General features: G+C 37.3%; 1 protein-coding gene across 1 annotated transcript in view; it reads left to right on the forward strand.

Annotated features, from left to right (window-relative positions):
- Positions 1-475: 475 nt before the first annotated feature.
- Positions 476-16545, forward strand: part of FucT6 (alpha-(1,6)-fucosyltransferase) — a 427996-nt gene continuing 411926 nt past the window's right edge. The window contains exon 1 of the mRNA XM_067112807.1: positions 476-648. The gene's annotated coding sequence lies outside the window, so the exon portion shown is untranslated. The remainder of the gene's footprint in view (positions 649-16545) is intronic.

Raw genomic sequence — 16545 nt, forward strand, 5'->3', positions numbered from 1 at the left:
TATCATGCATTAAAACATAGGAATATTATATTTTCGAGTAAAAAATACGATAATGGCTTAAATTAACAATTTTCATTATGAATATTCCTCGTAAAATTCTAGTCAAATCGTACTATATTTATTTCTACGACGCTCAAATTTTAATAGTTTGCCTCCGTGAGCATATTGCTTAGCAGATTTTCGAGTAAAAAATACGGTAATGGTTTAAATTAAAAATTTTCATTATAAATATTCCTCGTAATTCTAGTCAAATCGTACTTTATCTATTTCTACGACGCTCAAAATGTAACAGTTTGCCTCCATGAGCACATTGCTTAGCAGACGGCCTGTTAATAGAAGAGTCACCCACCACATCGTTTTCTCTAACAGACAGTCTCCTATAGACGCAACGATCTCAGGGGAAAGTATAAGTTCCAGAAACGAGCCAAGCCTCCTATTAGGGATCCGGACGCGTTCGGATCCTCTCCCGAAACGTAAACAGAGATCGGGGACTTCGAAGGGATATTGTTGATTGGCCTTGTGAGTTACGACCCCAGTGGCTACGCTCGTAAGCACCGAAAAGCTCTCATTTACGCTGGATTCTCTACCGTGGTGTCAAATTCGGCCGGGAATTCGGGATTTGAGAGGGAGACCGGCGGAGCTGAAGGGGTGAGTAGCCAGGATTTCGCTTAGAAAATTGGGGGGTGCCGTAGTGGGCCCAGGTTAGGCGAGGTGGAGGGGGTGTTACCCTTTCCCCGAAATCGAGTCGTCAGTTGGTGGGTCTTCGCGAAGTAAATTATCCTGTTGCTTGTTTTTAATTTTTCCTGCCCAGAGACAATCGATATTTACGTTTAAAATAAGGTGGTGATATATCAAAGGGGTATAGTATGGATTAGGGGTACCTACAGGTTTTTGGCAGTAACCCGTAATCCAGGATGTAATCCTGTTTTATCCTGCCGTCACAGAAGTCATACCGTAATCCTATATCTCCACATAACTGATTTTTCATTAAGCTTAGTATTAAGTTATGGTTGTGTCAAAAAACAAATAGTGTAAAACTACAAATGGAATAGGCTTAGGGTGTAATAGGCTTAGAGTGCAATAGGCGAATGACACCTCTATTCCGTTAGAATAGGCTTAGCCTAGTTGTTAGCAGTAGGGTTAGGCTATACAGTATAAAATATTGGGTAGAACTAAGTAAGAGCCGTGCATCAGGCATTACTTTGGAAATTGGCTTTTCTATATTATTTTGATTGCATATCAAGAATTTACCGTTACTTTTTGGTGGTAGACTGCAATTAACTTAAAATTAACCTCAGAACTGATATGTTATTGTATGCTGGCCAGCCTGGAATGATGTTTCCCATGCACAGTGTACAGGGGAGCTTTTGGTAAAAAGTGGAGTTTCCTTCACCCGGGGTTCGGGGGGCTCTGCCCTCCGTCTAAATAACATGGCCTACTAGGTTAGGTTAGGTTATGGTACGTTAGGTTAGTATAGTTTCTTTTATAGTAGATTTCCTTAACCATTCCCCTATTAAACATATGGCTTCCTAATGACTTGTGCATGCATGGAACCATTCTATAACAACAGCATGGCAGTCTGGTTTTCTCCCAGTGTATTTCCCCACCCAAAACCCCAAGTTCCCACAGGGTCCCCACCCTTGTTGTGTAGAGTTTTATGTTAATAATAAATGACCGACAATAAACAACACCACCTCCTTCATAAGCAACACTAAATGTATAGGAAAAATAAATTTCCAAGGTAATAATTTGTGTTGAGCTGTCATGTAGAAATACCCACAGTTTTTTCATGAAGCTTAGTATTAACTTATGGTTGTACCCAAAGACAAATTATGTAGAAATACAGATGGAATAGGCCTACTGTAGAGTGAAATAGGCTGGTGGCACCCTCTCCATTCCATTAGAACAGGTTTAGCCTAGCTGTTAGCAGTAGGGTTTTTCTTAGCAAGAGCTCTGCTGGGAAATTGATTTTTCCTGTACTTTTAGTGTTGCTGATGAAGGAGGTGGTATTGTGTATTGTTGGTCAATTATTATTAGCCTGATATCTACCCAACACAAGGTTTTGGAAACGTCGGGAGAAAAACTGGACTGCATGTTGTTATGGAATGGTTCTGCACATTTGCAAGTCATTAGGGAGCCATATGTTTAAGAAGGGATTGGCTAAGGAAACTTGTTATAAAAGGAACCATACTAACCTAACGTACCCTAACCTAACCTAGCAGGCTGTGTTATTTATTCAGGGGGGTGGAACCCTAGTGAAGGAAACTCCACTTTTTACCAAAAGCTCCCCTATAACATTGAGCATGTGCGATAGCTTTCCAGGATGGCCTACGTACAACTTCTGAGGTTAATTACAGGTTAATTACAGTCAACCAACAAAAACTAATGGTAAATTCTTAATAAGCAACCAAAGTAATACCCGATGTGGAACTCTTGCTTAGTTCTACCAGCAGTAGTCCTATGCAATATAAAATATTAAATGGTCGGGGCGAGTGTTGAACGACGGGACAAGTTCTGCAGACATGAACAAACCTAACTTTCCTAGAATACCAGGTCCTGACCTAACCAGAACTTACCTACCTAACCTAACCTCACTTTGGGCGCCCTGCCCTGACCTGGTCAGGGGCGACGCCAGAAGTAAAATAACACCAAACATCGGAGACAGTGAACTTAGCTTCCTCCTGGAGGTTGTCCCGTCATTCTGCAAACTACTCAAATGACCCTGTAATACAGTGAAATAATGGGAAGTATTTGATAGGCTAAATGAATATCTTGCCAAAGTCATAAATTATATATTTTTTCCACATTATTCTGTGTTTTATGTACTTTTAATCATTATTGTTAATGCAGACCATTTGTTTTAGAGTTAACTTTGCCCAGTACAATGTATCTAGCAATTGTGGTGACCTCAGAGAGTGAATTACATGCACTGGAAGAGTCACAAAGGCTATGTGTAAATCACAATATAACTAGTAGAAAAATAGGATTGTGTGTAATCAGTAAAAAATTATCTATATAAAAGGACAGTTTGACACTGGCTAGCTTAACCCAAGCTAACCTGTGGTGTCAGGTCCTACCTGGCCACCGGGGGAAAGCCACCCTGGAACCCCAACCATGAGTGCTGTAGACTATGAAGTACAAGGATGTATCCTAACCTAACCTTCCCTACCATAATTGTAAATTTTTAGAAAAGGTCATGAGTGTTGTTTGAAATACTTGTGCATTTGTATTTTTTCTTGATGCTTTTGACCTTGATTTTAATATGAAGTCAGTAGTTTTAGAGGTAGTCCTCCCCCTTCTATCCATCCAATGATAATGAAGGTCTATAGTAGGGAAAATGAAAAAATAAATGAAGTACAGTACAGCAGTCTAACAATATCTCCTATCCTAATCTAGGCCTATCTTGGAGCAGCAGATCGTACCTGACCAGGGCCACTACCTTTTCATAGGACACAGTAAATTACAGAATGAAATATAAGGATGAATCTTAGCCTAACCTAGCGAACCTCATCACTTCAAAAAACTTCACTAAATCATCCACTATATACATTGAAACAGGGCTTGTCATATTAGCCCTATTTTAATTAGAATCCAGAATTGCATAGGTACATCTGTATCATCAACTGATTTGGATTCCTCTCATGTGTTCTTTGAGGCCAGTGGATATATGAGTGAGGCGCTAGGGGTGATGACAGTGATGAAAAACTGAAGAAGTTGGTGTTCTTGGTACTTGTGGTCAAAGTGAAGTAAGACATAGTGTCCAGATACTTTGGACAGTTACCTCACATTAAACACGTTCACTGGTTTGACTGTGTGTTTAGAGATTTGTAAGAGTTACTTATCACTGATGGTAATGATACCTAGTTAATGGATTTTGTAATTAAAGGTGCTAGCATTGCAGCATCCTGTCCAACAGTTCTACAAAAGGGATGATAAAATTAGCCTTGGAAACCCCACTCATTACCCCTGATCACCCATGTATCAGTATTTGGATCCTTTGCAACTTTTATAAAAATTTGTGGCAAAGTACTTACTGGAATACACCCTGATTTTCTCAAACCTACCCTAACCCAGGTACCAAGTCTTACCAGACTGGGGCTGTGTTTGCTCCTCAACCTATCTCGCACTTAATGCTTACCTGATTACTGTAATTTGAGACTGGTCTTTGTGATTTGAAAGTTCAAATTATTAACTGTGGGTCTTTCATTGCTGTTAACAGGCTTTTCCAGAAGTCATACTTACCAGACATTATAGTTTTGACATTTGTAAATTTAGTTAAGTATTATTTAACAATAACACCATTGGTCTTTGCAGTCAGTCATATCAGTGAATGGTAATTTTATGATAATAAATCATTAAAATAATGAAACTTGCATTATAAAGTGTTCAGATATTTTTGTTTACATTTCATAACCTTTGATTACTCGGTGTATTCCCAAGCGCCAGTTAAAGGTTATGTAGCCTATAGGCTATGTTAGTTGGCACATAAGTTATCAACAATTATTGGAATTATCATACCAAAAATACAAAATCAGTATCTCTAAGATTGTAAATTGTTTGGCAAAGCTCACCATTATGAAAAAGTACTTTTGTATTCCCTTACAAAAAAGACAAACGTCACATCAATTTTCTCAACACCTGTGACGTCACTAATACCCGTTGGAAGTAGATCTGCATAAATGTATTCCTTTAACATCGAAGAGAACCCCGATATTAAGGATAACTGGGGAACTGTGCTATCATAAAACCATTAATTTGATTGTAAGATACTACAAAGGAAACACGCCTTTAGTGAACACCAAGGCTCGTAAGTCAGGCACGATTGGGAACTATGGTTGCATCTATGTTTCGTAAACAAGAAATTAGGTTAACCCGATTTACCCTTTTTGGTAACCTAAAATTATCTATCAGTGTTAAAAAGGTCATTATTGCATAATGTTTCAATTATGCAATATTATTGCCTTAATGCTAATTATCAGTTGTCAAAGAAAAAACAAGAACATTTACAGCATAGCTTTTGAGGACGAACAGCGGCTACCAAAAATAGGTTTTTCTTCCGTCAAAACCTGTTTTTTTTGCCTTTAGCAATTCAGTAACAAGTATAGTATGTACAGGCAGTCGCTGGGTTACAGTGGGGGTTCTGTTCCAGCGGCATGCTGTAAGTCAGAAAATGCTGTAACTCGGAAAATCGACGCCTAGGGCGTTTACGGTGCAATAATCTGAGTTATGGTGCTGTAACTTCGAAACATCAGGTGTAACCTGGAACTGACTTTTTGATGAATATATTTGAAAAGGCGCTGTAAGTACGGAACGCCGTAGGTCAGAGCCGCTCTAACCTGGGGACTACCTGTACTGTGTTGTTGAGCCCAGAAAGGAAGGAATATGCAAAAGCTGTAGAATAGGAAAAACTAGGTCTTTATATGATATAGATTTGAAAAACTTATGTAAGAAAAGATCATAAACTTGTAGAAAACTGTTGGGGAGAGTAATGGTACATCTGCTGTTAGTACCTGAGAGTTTGAACTCTGTCTCACAAACGTTGGTGAAGACATGGGAAAGAACAGATGGGAGCACAGAAATTTTTAATATCTTACCTTTGTTAATAAGTAAATATCTTGCTTTTTAATAACGTGCTCCTCACACTCCATAAGGAAAACATTAATCATCATCATGCAACCATTGGGGCAATTTGATGTGGTGGAGGCAAGAAATGACGTTAGTATTGTCAATATGAAATACAATATATCTCTGACTTCTGATTTTAACTTATGGTTTTTGCTACTCTTGAATATGTATCATATATCTGGAGAGAGGGCACTTAAGATTAATCAAAGAAAAACTGAAGTAATAAGGACAGAGTATGCATAGAGGATCAAGTAATATCAGATGAAGAGAGAATTAACTTTCAAATACTTATTTAGGAGCTGTAACATCCAATACATGTTCTCTTTGGGGCATACCAGAGGATTGAAAATGCCTTAATATTTGAATCCTCTCGAGTTCAGTGTCTTACCTGCCTGTAAGTAATTTCAGTGTCTCGTCACCTCAATATGCCACCACTGTGTGCAAAACTGATAATATTAGATTGATGTTATATTGCCTGGAATAGTTTGCTCTTACTGATGATGTAGATCAGGTGAAAAATTAAGTAGAGGTTTGAAGAACAATGAAATTTTCTTCTGTTGTGCATTTTATCTCTCTTTTGGTAGCTTTCTTTGTATTTGTAGAGCTGCATGATGGATGAGTACCACTCCTAGAAGTGCTAGGATTGACCTCCTTATACAGTAAGAATTTGCATCCTCAAACTTCTCTTTCCTGAAAGAAAAGGGTTTCCTGAAAACCTTGTGTTTTCTGTTTGCTCCTAGCTAGTTTGACCCATCAGTGGTCAGCAACTGGCTGTAACTCTCAAGGAGCTTAGGCTTTATCCCAAATGGCAATAATGAAGTTGTAATGTGGATCATATCATTTATGATGAAGTTCCTCTATTACTTCTAGATTGTCCTGCCAGGGCTATTGTAAAAAAACTGAACCAGTCTCTTGATGTGCAGCTGGTGGGAGGCATTGAACGATGAGATGGTCCCGTGCTTTATAAGCTAGATGAAAGAGGTGGTGTTCAGAGGTAAAAACAACAACTCATCCTGTTTGTAATGTTTTTCTTTCTGGTGTACCACTCAAGGGCTGGCTAAACATTGCCAATCTTGGCCATCATCTCCTGTGTCTTCGAGTTGGACTTCCAATATAATTGAACCTATTTCTTAACAACTCTCTTCAGAACCTTGGAATTCTCCAAATGTTAAATCAAAAGGGGCATCAGTTTCTGATATCTTTAGTGGATGGAAAGCAGTTCAAGGCGATACTGTTCTAAGCAGCCTTACTCATTGCTCAGTGCTGTGACCACAGTTATGAATCTGTTGCTTGAGTATTTCCAGGTACACCCTGTAAATGTAAATGCCTATTAGAATACTTTATGGATTGAACCATCATTTTGGTCTGAATTCCCTTTTGATTCTTATTGGAAAGGAACCCATTGAATTAGAATACAGGCAGTCCCCGCCTACCGGCGACATCGGTTAACGGCAATCTGGTTTTATGGCGCTTGTCTAGCAATGCCGTTAACTGGATTTTCGGCGCCAATCTGCGCTTAACAGAGTAGATCTCCGGATAGTGGCAGCGCCAATATCTGGTTAACAGCGCTGTTAAGGGAGTTATTAGTGCTATTATCACTGATTTTCGGTTAGCAATGATTTTCGGTTAGCAGCACTTAGCCAGGAATGGAACCCCCCGCTGTTAACTGGGGACTCCCTGTACCTATCAGAGGGCAATGTGGGATATTTCTATTTGGCCAACAGACTGTACTCTAATTTTTTATTGTAGACATGGGTAGGTGGGCATAGTTGTTGTAGATAGAATTATTTTTTTCTTTTGTGGACGATTTATAAGGTCAGCAACACTGTAGAGCTTTGATTTGTGGCACAAATTTCAGTCTTTTTGGTGGATGGCACTAGCTACGTCTACCACTTGGTTTAAGGCAATTATTTTGGGGTAAAGGTACACAAAATGATACAAGTACCATGAATATAGCAAACTCAGTAATTATTTCAAGAAGTTCATTACTTCTTGAAGTATTGAACCACTATTTTACTAATGCCATACGACTCAGAATTTTTTGAGTCCTGTATGGTAAGTGATTGAGCCACTTATTCTCTATCTTATTAGCTACCTTTGCTATCTATGGCATGGAAGCATTGGTGCTTGCTTTGATATTAGGTGCTGTGCCCTAGATCTTTTCATTACTCTTTTTCTAAATAGAGTAGAACTTCTTTAGTCCATTTGAGAGAACACAATTCCACCAGCTGAGGTTAGAGAGTATGTCTCATAGTTTTGATACCAGATTAATGGTGCAGAATAAACTCAACTCCAACTGTCATGAAACACTTTACAAGACACTGAGTGTATTTATTCATAGTTTATATAGAAATTACATGCAGTTGAGAATGATTTAGCATTGTGTCAGAAGTTCCTCCTGATGCTCAGCTACTGTATTTGCTGATGGCATAAGTTATCATCATCAGCATTTTATTTCAGATTTCCCTTTTGCTGGTTTAGACTTGCAGTTAATTCTCTATACTGTCTTCTGTCTTGTGCACATTCTGCCTGAATTTCCAAATGGTTCAGGTCGTCATCTATAGCCTTCTTCATGAATTTTTGGGTCTGTTGTCTTTATCCTGGTACTTCCATATCTTTTGCTTTTACGACTAACTGTTCTTCATACTTTCATATCACAAGTCCAAACCATCTTGATTGTTGAATTGCTGGACAGTTTGGACACAGACTCTGAAGTTTTTTACTTGCCACAGAAGAGGGATAGATGGCTACTTAACACAGGTTTTTGCTCTAAAAAGAATTGTGCATAAAGTAAGGAAAACTGTAAATAGCAATGAACTTCCGTGACCTCATTGACGGTTCTTTGAGTTGAAGGTCTTGCAAGTTATCATTTTTATTTAGAATAAGAGTCTTTAAATATACAGTACAGTATGATAGAAAGCAAAATGATCTAGTATGCTACTTGATTGGTTTTTGCAAATAAAAAAGATAAAAAATGGTAAAAATCCAAAAAACTAATAAGAACTACTGGTACTTTATTAGTTGAGGATATTGTAGATGAGTACCAAATGCTATCTTCATCTTTAAATTATCCCAATATTATATGTCCACTTCAGGGTTCTACCAGAATCATCAATCTATATTTTTTACTTAAAAAAATTTAGGAAAGACAAAGCACTTAGATGGTTTTGACAGGTGATGAGAAGGCTCGGGGAACTGTCAGTCAGAAAAGAAGTATAATGGAAACAGGCATAGGTGGAGACTGCATGGACTTGAAGAGCGAAGTTTGGAGTCTGGGTTGTCCCTAGAAGAACAGTCTTGGTTGTGACTGCAAAATTAAGGGTAACTATGATCTGCAAAAACTTAAGAGTTAAGTTCTGTGATGTGAAGGCTCAGTTAGCAGCAATGATAATGGCAGAGGGAAGCAAGGGGAGGTTTAAGTCACTTGGGAGGATTCACTGAAAGAAGGGAAGACACTACAGTATTCCTCAAGTCCAGTGTGAAACATGAAGAGATACTTGAGGAATATGGGCTCTTTTTTTTGTCATGATTGTTTTAGTCTTGATAAGTGCATTGCTGAAGAGGTTCTCCAAGAATGCTCTATCCTGGGTGAGAGAAATGATCATAAAAGATGTAATGAGAATTAAGTAGGTTTATGCTCAAACCCAGGATCAGGTTTCAGGAGACACTGGCAATACAGTGTTAATTGAATTTAAAAGACATCATCTGCTGCTCCATTTACTATCACAGACTGTTGGAGGTGGCAAAAAACTTCCACAAGGTTTTTTGCGGCAGTGTCACTTATTGGTTCGAAGATATATTCTTCATTGACCAATGTTATCTACCCTTCCTTTCTGTCTGTGTGTTATTGAGCACTGGGTTGGTATCTTTGTCAGCAGATGGCAACAGCACTTTGTTTATGACACTGAAGGTAGAAGTTCTCTCACCAGTACATTGCATTGTTTATCACCTATTGGTTAAAATCAGTAAAGTGGTTTAGGGACTAGAAGTAAATCTGTAAAGATTACAGACTATTATTGCCGGCGTTGTGTATTTGCAATTGAACTGAGAATGGTAAATAGCTGCTGTACATCACATCAGTTCCTCGCCTAAGTTTGGATTCAACTTGAGTGAAGTGAGAGCTTTGTACAGTGTGTTGTGTGGACATATACAAAATTTAAACTAATTTTGTTTCATCGAACAAAAACTGTCCTAGAACTTTTGAATTACAGTATTTTGAAATAATGGCTTCAAATTGTAGTTGTTGAATGGGACAGTTGGGGTTGTTCATAGTGGTGTGGTTATTCTTTACTGAGTGAGTGAGACTTGTTTTATCTAGTAAAGTATCACAGTTCTTGGTTAGTTAGCTGGTTTACAGCCATAGATGACATGCAAAATTACATTTGTAGAGAACACAAAGATTATTTGAAGTTTTGCATGTTTTGAAGTTTAACACTAAAGATAACAGATTATGCATATTCTATAAATATTTGATATTTATAGACTTGAAAGTGTTAACGTAGTATTACAGACTTTTACTTTACAAAAGTATTATTTTTTGATCAAGGTTAAGAGAAAATTTGAATAGGCTAACTACAGTAATTAGCAATTAGTGGTAAGTTGATGGATGAGACATTTTGACCCTCTTTTTGCATTGTATATTTGTTGTATGCAAAAGTTTTGTCATAGCATGTGTGCTGGGAGCCATATTTGTTCTTGCTTGTTTTTTTTATTGTTTGAGATGTTGGTTTATGTCTTTTAACTGAGCCTTTGATGTTCAGCTCCTAGGGAGAAACAGGAGGTATTTCACTGTTCATAATAATGGCTCAAGTAAGAGCAATTACTCTGGGATACTCTTTTTATATAAGAATTCTCAAGGATTATCCTTCATTTTTCCACCCCTTTATGTGATGAGTAAATATATGAAACTAGAATATATAAAGGGCAGTAAAAATGGTATTCCTAGAGTATTTGAACCTAACAATTTCAGGATATTTCAGACTGAAAGTGGTTATAAGATACAGGTCTTCACAACATATTTAATGTGCAGAAGAGTTTTGTCTTTCAAAAGTGAATTAAAGAAGCCATATACAGTAAATAAGAAAGTACAGTGCAGTGCTTTTGAATGGGGATAAAGTAATTCGTTATATATTTAGCTGTGGGTTTTTGTGTCTGCTACTGGTGTTGTTCCCCTTTCAGGTTCTGCCTGATGCTGGACCTTTTCAGTAGTTCTTGCCCCTCTTCCATGACTTCTAAATCCACTTATGTATGCTCTGGATGTACATGGAATTTTTGTATCTTTGCACCTTCTACTTTAGAGGTTGGTGCTATTGCATACTGTTATGTGTAACTTGAGTATCTTCTTGGGGGGGTTGATGGTGGGCATTTTTTTGGTGGGTGGGAGGGCAGTTGCATATTTGATATATACAGTCAGCTTCATCTGCCCCTTGTTTTTTCACTCTTTGTTTATCTCTTGATAACACAGTAGGTCATTTTGAAGTTGACAGTCAAGCTTGTTGAAGCCATAAACATTGGGCAAGGAAGCCTCTCTCTCCCCTTCTTTTCTTCAGTAGTTTTGAGCTAGCTTCTCTGCATCTTCTCTCTCTTGTTCTCCTGTCATGCTCTTTATGGAACTCACACTTCTTCAAAGGTTATGAGTTCCATCATTTCCTGGTTCCTGTGCTTTGTGATGCAATAACTTCTTACCTAACGCGTTCTGCTTTAACCTTCCACCGGTGTTTCTGTTATCTTCAGAATATTACCTTTAATTTTACTAAGCTCCTCATCGTTATTGGAATCTGAATATGTTAAGCCATTCTTTTAAGCACATCTTCTGTATTCTGTTCATGTACTTTGTCAGAATTTCTTCCCATGCTGTTGCAATATTTTTGATACTGTGGAAGGACTTGTACAGTATATCCTTTCCAAAATTTTTGCCCCATAACTGAATTTCATTAACCCTCATAGCTGCTGTAGCTAAGTGGAATACAGTATATTCTTGGCACCCTGTGTATGATTAAAAAATTTAAAATTGGAAATACCAGTAAGACATCATTGCTATAATTTCCCTAAAATTAGTTATGTTTTTAGTTTTAACCATAAGCAGTCTTAGTTAGTTTCCTAAATTATTGATTTTATCTTCTGTATAGTGTTTTGAATGATTGCAGCCTTCTCAGGGGAGATGTATTGAGTAAGCAAGGAGAATCACTTGCACCAATACGCAGTAACTGAGCCTTGCTGTCCAACTTCTCAGTCCCAGAGGTCTTTTATGAACACCGTATTCTTTGGAAGCTTGAACTTCAAATCAGTGGTCCCTGTGGGCTCGTTACGCATGGATAGGGTACATATTCTGAACAGTAATACATATTTAAAACAACTAGAAGAACACGTAACACTAAACAAACTCAAGTAGATTGCTAGATGTATGCTGGTACTTTGCTAGAAATTGATTCTTATGTAGGTGATGAGGACTCTCATAACTTTTAGTTGGTGAGGATAGCTTTCCATGCATTGTCCCCAAGTCATGGAAATGAATTTTGTAAAAGTGAAATATTAATGTTGTATTTACAAAATGAGGTAACATATTGATGTTGTTGAGACATTCATTGATAAATTTGCAGTACTGCTGTTTTAACATTGCAATATTTGCAACAGGTGCTCTGTCAATTCCCAGAATGACGGGAAAGCAGGTGCACTGGCGTTTTGCTTGGCAGAATCCGGGATGTTTTACAGCTTATAGCTGTGGTGATATTACTAGGTGTGTGTAGCCATTGTAAGGTAGAATATCATGATGAAGACGTCCATTTAGACCTGAATATTGAGAGACCAAGGTAGGGGCATTGGGTATCATTCACTTAAAAAACCTCCCACTTTTGTATGGAAAATTATTTTGAAGATATCTGGTAGATATGTTCCATATTAACCAACAGCACAAGAAATTAATTGAAAATGAAAAGTAACTGATTCCTAATTAAGGACAAATATTCTTGCAAACCATGCTGCAGATTTTTTAAAGAATTTTGATGGTAAATAGATTTAGATTGTTGGCAGAGGAAAATGTCATACATCTTATGATGTGTGGAAATAATTCAGTAGTGCCCCTTTTCAGTGAAAGAGGTTTAATCAGTGGTGTCGCATGGTAAGGAATTTGATCTAATCTTGGTGAAATTCCTGTACCGTGATGAGATTTGGTCCAGGTTTCTGGGTTTTGCTAGAAAATGGAGTGTAACTGCCAACAGGCAAACTCAGATATGCTAAGACACTCCTCTATAGGCCTGGAGAAGACAGCCAGTGGTTTATGCTATTTCACTGTGCATAAATGAAGTAAACTGGGAATGGATACCACTTTAGCATTGCATATGATTTAGGCTGGCCAGCCAGTGAAGAATTAGAGGAATTTATTTCTGGTGATAGAAATTCATTTCTCGGTATAATGTGGTTTGCATTCCACAATAAGCTGTAGGTCCCGTTGCTAGGTAACCGATTGGTTCTTAGCCACGTAAAATAAGTCTAATCCTTCGGACCAGCCCTAGGAGAGCTGTTAATTAGCTCAGTGGTCTGGTTAAATAAGGTGTACTTACTTAATTTAGGCAGGTAAAGATCTTTTGACAGCTGCTTTTCTTGAGCCACCTCTGTGAATTTCTGTTTAACCTCTGGATGTATTATGGTTATGTTGCAATTACTGGATAATGGGATTGAACTTTATTTCTGTATGGTACAACAGTGGTCTTTGAAACCTTGGGGATTGCTGTTTATGCATTACTCCTGTGCTGTACCCAATATTCTATGTACCTTATTCATTTATGTCGAAAGTGATTATGTGTGACTATGAATTTATTTTTTTTCACACTGTTGCTAGTACAGTTGGTAACGTGTTGGCCTCGTAATCTCGGGGACCAGCGTTTGCTCCCCACCAAGGGGCGGATAGTGAGACTGCCTACCGGATGGTTACTGCCATGAATGACGTCATGGTTGGGGGTTGGGGTTACCCGGCTGACCGTAGACCGATAGGCAATACAGTAGTCTGTGGGAGGACTGAAACCACTAAACTTTAACCTTATTATGATTCTTAGAGTCTATTAGTGTATTCTGGTGTCAGCAATAGCCTATTTCATACTAGGGCTGAAAACTTCCTTTGACAATGGGCATTTCCCAGTAACGGATACACCAGATTTCCCAAGGTGAGTCATTGCCTGTTGTTACTATTTGTCAGTAGTATCAGTTGCAAATTTGATAAACTGACACATTACCTTCCCCCTTCCCCCAGTAATGCAATGGTTTCTAATCTTTTTGAAATGAAATAATTTGAAATTTACGGTTCTTTGATACAGATCATTTATTTACAAGGAATGTCATGCTCTCTCCCATTGTGAGACAGACATAGCTTGATTTTTGTGCATTTTGTGGAAAAATGTTTGGCTTTTGTGAAGTAATTATTTGTATTTATGAAATGTGAAAGTTGACTAAAGGGATTTTGATACTATGCTAATTTGTTTATGGTTTTTTGAAGTGCCTAAAAGTTCCCACTTTTTATATGAAAATGCAGAGAATTTATCCAATAAGTGTTTAGCATTTTTAGCAATGCTGTCCTTAATGTTATTTTCAAAGTTATGCTGCTATCATTGAAGTCCAATGCTTTTATCTAAGGGTTCATTAAGTCATACATCTGAATTTATTCTCTCTTAAATATACTGTGTTATGTACAGTTGTTACAGTATTTTTGTATGAAATATATATAATGTGGATTTGATAATGAAGAGGATTCAATTTTTTTAGGCTGCAGTCAAGATGGGTAGTTTTACAAGTGAGTAATATATTTTTAAAGTATAGTACTGTGAAGTATTATAATTTTGGAGCACTTTTTTGAGTTTTTCGTTTTTACACTGGTGTCGTGTTTGTAGCTTTGAGGTATTGGAAACGCAAATTTACCGGTAAACAGTGCAGTAAAGACTGAGTTTATGCTGAGTGGCGTGTTAAAAAATCACCGCTTCATGCCAGTGGTATTGTGTTTAACACTGACTTTATTGGGACTTTTAAATATATAATCATTGGTAATTACTAGACTGTAAAACTTAAACATCAGTTTGGAGCTCATTCAGAGGAAGGTGAGAAATATTTCTCTGAATGGTGATTGTGTTTACATGTGTATGTCCAGACATATATTTTTAGGAGACTTAAGAAAAACAAGGTGTAGTACCTTTATCTTTCTGACAGTGAATTAAGGCCAACTGATAGGTTAGTAAATGACTGTTGCATCCCAGATAAATAAAGTACATAACTACGGGACTGTGCCATGCAAAACCTGGGGAAAATATTTGGGAGAGGTTATGTTGAACTTTTTAGAAAATTATCCCTTATCCGTTTGAAATGATGGCCAGCTTATAACTTAGTAGAGTGCTCTCCACTTTTGTAAATATAATTATCAGTGAAAATTATTTTGTCAGAATTTATGAGCTCATGTAAACTATGTGTTGTACATCTTTTGTAAAGAAAATTATGATTTGGAAATGTGGTCTACATTAACCAGAACTTCGAAGTAAGTAAACAGCCACCACTTGTTTTAATACAGTATGCCTGTATGTCTAAATCAACATCGCTGTACTGTAGATTGTATTGTGTGTTGTGTCTCTGAGTGCTACTGTTTCTCCAAAAATGTAACTTCATGACTACCATCTATCTTCTGTATCTATGCTCTCAAATAACTTTTAATCTTCCTTCACAGAAATTACTAGGTTTTCTTTGGGGGGACAAATCTAGTTTTTGTGCCTTTCCTTGAACCTCTCCACAGTCCTACAAGTTTCTGACTGTGTCCTGGACAGTAGGTTGTTTCCTTTTTTGCCACTTTTAAGAATTTAATGTATCTGGGAGATATGATGTCTATTCTTGCCCAGTGAGCCCTTAATTGGACAAGAAAAATTATACAGAGGCTATTAAGATTCACAAGTTCAAGTCATATTTGGCTGGCTATTTTGAACATTTATCAGCATCTGTGGAAGATGCTAACTTTACAGTGGTAGGCAAAGTGTGCTCTGTCAGAATTGGGAGGGCCAGACACGTTAAAAATTTCAATGGTAGATCATTGTAAGGTACCTTTCTTTAGAGATTTTCTGAGTAATTCTCAACTAGGAACTTTCTTTTCAGTACTGTATGTATTTGGAAAAATACATGATTCTATGATGGCCTTTGCTGGAACAATTGCTGGATGATTGGAATTACAATAGATGTTTTCTGGAATGGGTGCTACATTCATAAAGGTTCTGTGAGAGCCTGGGATGTTTATGTGCATGTGGGCTGGTAGATACTGAAAAGGACATGTTAAAATTTTGGGGAGTAAATCAAGTAAAACAGATAGCATTGTACTATATAACGAGTCATGAAATTCAGGTATAGCAGTTGGTGTCACATGTGTCTTTGAATATTTTTCACCATCAGATCATTTTCCTTTAAAGTAAATATAATATGAAATAAATAACATGTGATAAGTCATTTAGTGGTGGTGCAATGGCTTGGTGTTCTGATTGCAGTCTAAAGTAATTTATAATTTTTTATGATTTAGCTAAAAAAGGGGGTTTCTTGATTAATCCTAAGATAATAGACCAAGTTTATAGACAGAAAAATTGTAGGACTCAGGAGGGTAATACCTGTATATAGAAAGCCAAGAGATGTCATTGTATTGAGAATGAGTCAATGACCGGTGCAAATTTGCAATATCATCATATTATTAATGAAAACTTGAAATCTGTTGTGTACCAGATAGCTGAGAAAGATATAGTTTCATATAGCTTAGAACTCTTCGGGGCGTTATGTAAGCTCTGTTTACAGAAATTCAAGAGTTACAACAGATTTTAAATGAAATGAAATTGAAGGCCATTCATTCAGCTTCATAGAAAATTATACTTACTCTCCCCTCTTTTTCTTAATTCATTTTTGGTGACATTTGAA

This window comes from Macrobrachium rosenbergii, chromosome 12, assembly GCF_040412425.1.
Source record: "Macrobrachium rosenbergii isolate ZJJX-2024 chromosome 12, ASM4041242v1, whole genome shotgun sequence".
Classification (NCBI taxonomy): domain Eukaryota; kingdom Metazoa; phylum Arthropoda; class Malacostraca; order Decapoda; family Palaemonidae; genus Macrobrachium; species Macrobrachium rosenbergii.